Raw genomic sequence first — 7,298 nt, forward strand, 5'->3', positions numbered from 1 at the left:
CATGTAAGAGTCAATTTATTGAAAGAAGCAACAAGAGGCTTAAAATCGAAAGAGAAATTCCATGTTTTTTAAGAGCGAATAAAAGCAATTGATGGGCATAATGTATATGGTCTCGAAGCTTTTGATATGTGTTTGGTTCCCGATGTGATTATCCCTCCAAAGTTCAAGGTTCCTGAGTTTGAAAAATACCAAGGCGCCACATGTCCTAAAAATCATAAGACTATGTATTGCAAAAAAATGGATTCTCATGCTCATAAAAAAAAAACTTCTCATTCACTTTTTCCAAGATAGTTTGAGTGGGGCATCGTTAAGATGGTATATGGATCTCAAGCGAAATAGAATTCGTTCGTGGAAACACTTGGCTGATGTCTTCTTGAAACAATACAAGTACAACATTGACATGGCCCCTGATAGGATGCAATTGTAAAATTCATTGAAAAAGGACAACGAAACTTTCAAAGAATACGCACAACGCTGGAGAGAAAAGGCATCAGGTGTAGAACCTCCTTTATCTAAAAGAGAAATGGTTGGAATGTTTATGGATATTTTCCAGTCTCCTTTTTATGATAAGATGATTGAGAGTATGTCATCAAACTTTTTTGACCTAGTCATGATAGGAGAAAGCATAGAAAGTGGGATGAGGAGTGGCAAGATCGTATGTGCAGCAAGTGGCGTGAAGAGACCCCAAACAACAATCATAAAAAAGAAAGAAAAGGATGTTAACGTTGTAATGGTATACCTAAGAGTCTCTTATTTTCCATCCATGAATTCTCATTGACCTCCAAATTTCCAACCCCCGAAACCCCAAACTCCTTACATTCCCTATCCATATGTGGTTGGAACCTCACAAGCTTCATACCCTCAATATCACCCTTCAAGACCACCTTTTTATCAATCATCCCTGGTTCAACCACCACTTGTCACGTTTTCCCAACAAAACCAATGGAACCAAAATCCAATTCTGAAACACTACAAATCACCAGTTCACTAAGAAAATAAAGATCACTCGTTTTGACCCAATTCCCGTGACATACAGCCAATTGTTGTCTCACCTATTCCAGAATTCAATGGTAGTCTTGAGGCCAAAGACACCTCTGGAACCACCATTCTTGAAATGGTATAACCCAAACGCCAAATGTGAATACCATGTAGGAGCTGTAGGGCATTCTGTTGAAGATAGTCAAACCCTAAAATCTAAAGTGCAAGAACTGATTAATGCAAAATAGCTTACCTTTAAGGAAGACGGTCCCAACGTAGGAAATAATCCTTTGTCGGGCCACGGAGATACCGTTGTCAATTTCATTGAAGAAGAGATAGACCAATATAAAAAAGATTATCACGTATCGACCATAGAGTCGTGCATAGAAAATAAAATATTTTTTCCAAGACCATTGGAAATCCTCTATAGAAAAGAGAATCCTAAGCCAACTCCTAGTGGGAAAAATGCAATAATTGTTCAAGAAACAACTTATTTTCCTTATGAAAATAACAAGGCGGTACTATGGAGTTATGAAGTTATATCTCGTTTAGTCAATAATCAATCAGGTGATAACTTTAAACCTCAAGGTACTAATGTCACCAATATTTCAGGGATTGGTAGGATGACTCAGAGTGGTCGAGTATACACTCCTGAACAACTTAAGAAAAAGGAGGGTCATGGAGAAAAAGGGAAATAAGTTGTGTATCATGCCATAAAATAACCAGAAACATGGAAAAAGACACTGCCTGAAGAAGAAGCTAACGAATTTTTGAAGTTTATCAAGCAAAGTGAGTATAAGGTGGTAGATCAACTAAATCAAACCCCTTTCAAGATATGTTATTTCTTTGTTATTAAACTATGTAGTGCAAAGAAGGGCATTGATAAAAGTTTTAAACGAGGCTCATGTTACTCATGATATCATTGTCGACCAGTTTGATGGAGTTATCGGTAATATCACCGCCAGTAGCAGCATGAGTTTGAGCGATGGTGAATTACCAACTGAGGGGATATAGCATAATAAGGCAATACACATCTCTGTGAGGTGTCATTATCATATTCTTACATGAGTGCTAGTTGATAACGGTTCATCGTTAAATGTCATGCCGAAGTCAACACTATCAAACTATTCGTTGATGGGGTTTGTTTGAAGTCAAGTGCTATGGTGGTGAAAGAGTTTGATGGATCCAGAAGACAAGTTGTTGGTGAGATTGACCTGCTGATTCAAATCGAATCCCATAACTTTGGAATAACCTTCCAAGTGGTGGATATTAAGCCAACGTACAGTTGCCTTTTAGGGAGACCGTGGATTCACGCTGCTGGAGCAGTGACATCCACCCTTCATCAAAAGATAAAGTTTATAATGAACAATAAGCTGGTGAAAATATTTGGGGAAGAAGATATGATAGTAAGTCATAAATCTTAAACAAGCTACATTAAAGACACTGAGGAAGCCATAGAGACTACCTTCCAAGCATTAAAAATCGCCAATGTTCTCTTCATGGGTGAAGGATTTCGCTTAAAAGAACCAAAACTATCTACCACATCATTGAAGTCTACAAAATCCATGTTAGAAGGAGGAGTTTTTGTTAAATTTGGAAAATTGATAGAAATACCATAAAATAACGATAGGTACGGTTTGAGATATGTACCTACTAAAACTGACAAAGAAAAGGTTATGAAGGAAAAAATAGAAAGCAGAATGGCTCATTTGGAAAATCAGGTACCAAATTCACAAAAGATTTATATTTGTGACATTCACCAAACATTTCAAAGCGTTCGAATAATATATGTGGATCAGGTGGCTGTTGCGGAAGAGGATCACGTTGATGGTGATATCCTCAAATTGGTGTACCCTTGTCCTCCAAACACTAGTCTCAACAATTGGAAGATTATCGAGTTTCCCGTGTTTGTTAATTCATTTTCAAAGTAATTGTATATTTTGACTTCGTTTGCTCTGTCCAAGTCTATAAGGATAACTGATTAGGGCGCATGTATTTCAATTCCATACTTATTATCAATAAATACATTTTTTAATTCTCCGACTATTTTTGTTTTTCTCTTTTCTTTTTTGGCAATCCTTATTCATATTTTCTTTTTTACTTTTTCTTCTTAATTTAAACAATGCAGAGTCGAAAATGAATATGTTGAAAATAGCAGCGCTAGACCATTTTCTTGTAATTTTGAATGCCCAATTAATCACACTAATGAGGATTGTGAAGAAGATTGTGAGCATCCCCCAGAACTAGAAAGGTTAATTGAACAGGAAGCTAAGATAATCCAACTCTATCAAGAACATGTTGAGGTGGTCAATTTTGGGACTGAACATAATAAGAAAGAAAATAGAATTGGTATGTCTGTGAAAGAAAGTGAAAGAGAAAAGTTGGTTAAACTTTTATTTGATTATGTGGATGTCTTTGCATGGTTATCTCAAGATATGTCTGGGCTAGATACTAACATAGTTGAACACAAGCTACCACTCAAGTCTGAATGTGCTCCAATTAAACAAAAATTGAGGAGAATGAGACCTGATATGTCACTTAAAATTAGAGAAGAGGTCAAGAAGCAATTTGATGTTGGTTTCTTAGCAGTAGCAAAATATCTTCAATGGATTGCTAATATTGTCCCAGTTCCAAAAAAGGATGGAAAGGTTCGAATGTGCGTTGATTATCGGGATTTAAATAAAGCTAGTCCTCAAGATTATTTTCCTTTGCCTCACATTGATGTCCTAGTAGAATGCACTGCTCAATATTCTCTTTTCTCTTTCATAGATGGTTTCTCAAGGTATAATCAAATCAAGATGGCTCTCAAAAATATGGAAAAAACTACATTCATCACACAATGGGGCACTTTCTGTTATAAAGGGATGTCATTTGGATTAAAGAATGTTGGGGCAACCTATCAAAGAGCAATAGTAACTTTGTTTCATGACATGATGCATAAGAAAATAGAGGTTTATGTGGACGATAAGATTGTAAAATCTCGAACCGAAGAAGACCATGTTGTTAACCTTCAAAAGTTGTTTGTGCGACTAAGGAAGTTCAGACTCTGTTTAAATCATGCTAAATGCACTTTTGGGGTAAGATCAGTCAAGTTACTTGGGTTTATCGTTAGTCAAAAAGGGATAGAAGTGGACCTAGATAAAGTAAGAGCAATATAGGAAATGCCCACACCACGCACGGAAAAAGAAGTTTGTGGCTTTTTGGGTAGATTGAATTACATTGTCATGTTCATATCGCATCTCATCGCTACATGCGAGCCAATTTTCAAGTTGTTGCGTAAAGACGAAAAGGTTGAATGGAATGGGAATTGTCAAAAAGCTTTCGAAAAAATTAAGCAGTACTTGTCAATACCTCCAATCTTAGTGCCTCCAGTTCCAGGAAAACCACTTATTATGTACTTAACAGTACTTAATGAGTCAATGGATTGTGTACTAGGGCAACATGATGAATCTGGTAAGAAAGAACATGTTATTTATTATTTGAGCAAAAAGTTCACCAGCTGTGAAACAAGGTATTCATTGCTTGAACAAACATGTTGCGCATTAGCATGAGCTGCTCGCCGGTTGAGGCAATACATGATATATCATACAACTTTCTTGGTGTCTAAAATGGAATCAATTAAGTATATCTTTGAGAAACTTGTTCTTGCTGGAAGGATTGTCCGTTGGCAGATGTTGTTATTATAATATGATTTGGTATACGTTACACAAAAAGCTATTAAAGGAAGTGTCCTAACAGAGTACTTGGCTAATAACCTGTATAAGATTATCAATCAATGCAGTGTGAATTCCCCGATGAAGGCATCATGACTTTATTTGAAGAGACTGAATCACCTGATAAAGATAAATGGATGTTGGTGTTTGATGGTGCTTCTAATGCATTAGGGCATGGAATTGGAACCATTTTGATTTCCCTAGAGAACCAGTTCACTCCATTTACGGCTAGATTGTGTTTTGATTGCACAAACAATATTGCATAATATGAGGCATGTGTCATGGGAATTAAAGCAACCATTGAATCAAAGGTAAAAGTTCTTGAGGTATATGGAGACTCATCTTTGGTCATCCATCAAACAACAAGAAAGTGGGAAACTCGAGATTCCAAACTGATTTTGTATCATACACATATCAAAGAACTGGTAGAATACTTCGAGCATATCATTTTTCACCATATTCCTCGAGAAGAAAACCAATTGACTGACGCCCTGTCCACATTGTCATCGATGTTGAAAATAAGCGTTAGTTAGGATGTGTCGGTCATAAAAATTCAACAAAAGGATAAGCCAACATATTGCTTATCGATAGAAGAAGAGTTTGACGGCAAGCCATAACTTTATGATATCAAATCATATTTTAAGAATAAGGAATATCCATTGGGTACTTCAGAGAACGACAAGAGGGTTTTAAGAATGTTGCCAATGAACTTCTTCTTAAATGGTGATGTGCATTAGAAGAAAAATCACGATATGGTTTTCCTCAGATGTGTGGATCAAGCGGAAGCAGAGAAAATCATTCAAGAGGTTCACGAAGGTTCTTTCAGAATCCATGCAAACGGGCACGCAATGGGAAGAAAAATATTAAGAGTTAGCTACTATTGGTTAACCATGGAGTCCGATTGCTTTAGTTACGTAAAAAAATGTCACAAATGTCAAATCTATGCTGATAAAGTACATGTACTACCCACCTCTTTCAATTTTTTAACATCACCATGATCATTTTCAATGTGGAGAATAGATGTTATTGGACTCATCGAGTCTAAGGCTTCAAATGGGCACCAGTTTATCCTAGTAGCTATTGATTATTTAATAAAATGGGTTGATGTCGCTTCTTATGTCAATGTGACGAGAAGTGTAGTTGTCAGATTCATCAAAGGAGAATTGAGTTGTCAGATTCTAAATATTTTGACATTTGGAAAACAAATACACGGGAACTCGATAGATTCCCAACATGTATGGGTGCATATAAGAAAAATGAAGAATAATCATTTTAAACAATGGACTTTGTTTTACCTTGAAAAAAGGGGGGGGGGTGGGGAGGGGGGGGGGGGGGGGGGGCCCCACGAGACATACTAGAGTCGTCATGCAAAAAATGGTTGTTATCTTCATTCATCCATTGAATCTTGTGGGCATAGAAGATAATAAGGATCGGGGAATCAAAGAAATGAACAAGAATTGATCATTAATTCATGACACACATAAATCAAGCATAATTTACTCATACTCACATGATTCATGCATCTTCATTCACACTTTACCTATACTCGACAACCTTGCATAATGCATAACACACACATGAATCATTCATACCTTATATTTATACTTTATATATACTTGACAACCATTAACATTCGCATTGCAAATATCATATAAATATTCTCCCTCTTTATCTACCTTCAAGATTGGACCAACTACCTTTGTTCATTTTTGTCGATCTACGCATCGGTAACCAACCTGAAGACGATCATTTTTTATTTTTATAGATCTACTCCCCAGTAAACAATATGAAGACGATCACTTTCATTTATGTCGATCTACACATCGGTAACCAATCCGAAGACGATTATTTTTTATGGATCTACGCATCGGTAAACAATCCAAAGACGATCACTTTCATTTATGTCGATCTACATATCGGTAACCAATCCGAAGATGGTCATTTTTTTACTTCTACGGATCTACGCATCGATAAACCATCCGAAGACGATAACTTTCATTTATGTCGATCTACACATCGGTAACCAATCCGAAGCAATCATTTTTTTACTTCTATGGATCTACGCATCGATAAACCATCTAACGACGATAACTTTCATTTATGTCGATCTACGTATCGATAACCAATCCGAAGACGATCATTTTTTACTTTTATGGATCTATATATCGGTAAACAATTCGAAGACGATTATTTTTACTCATGTCGATCTACGGATCAATAATCAATCTGAAGACAATCTTTTTCCACATTTAAAAAAAATTGCATCATTCTCACTTTAACATTTCAATGGCACTTTAATACATGCATTTGTTATTGGAGAAAATTTAGGTCTTTATATTTACTTATCTTTTACTTTTACCTGATAACATTAAAATGAAAACCATTATTATTCATATTTTTCAAGTAAAATATAATTAAATAGGGGCAGCTGTAGTACTCCAATTTTTTCCAATTTATTAGAAATAATTCAAAAAGTAATAATATCAATTTTATTATATATATCAAATTTTTTGATTTTTGTCTTCATAATCATTAATACAAAAAAGGAATATATATATATATATATATATATATATATATATATATATATAAATAAAAATAATTAAC

This window comes from Cicer arietinum, chromosome 2 (assembly GCF_000331145.2).
Source record: "Cicer arietinum cultivar CDC Frontier isolate Library 1 chromosome 2, Cicar.CDCFrontier_v2.0, whole genome shotgun sequence".
NCBI lineage: Eukaryota > Viridiplantae > Streptophyta > Magnoliopsida > Fabales > Fabaceae > Cicer > Cicer arietinum.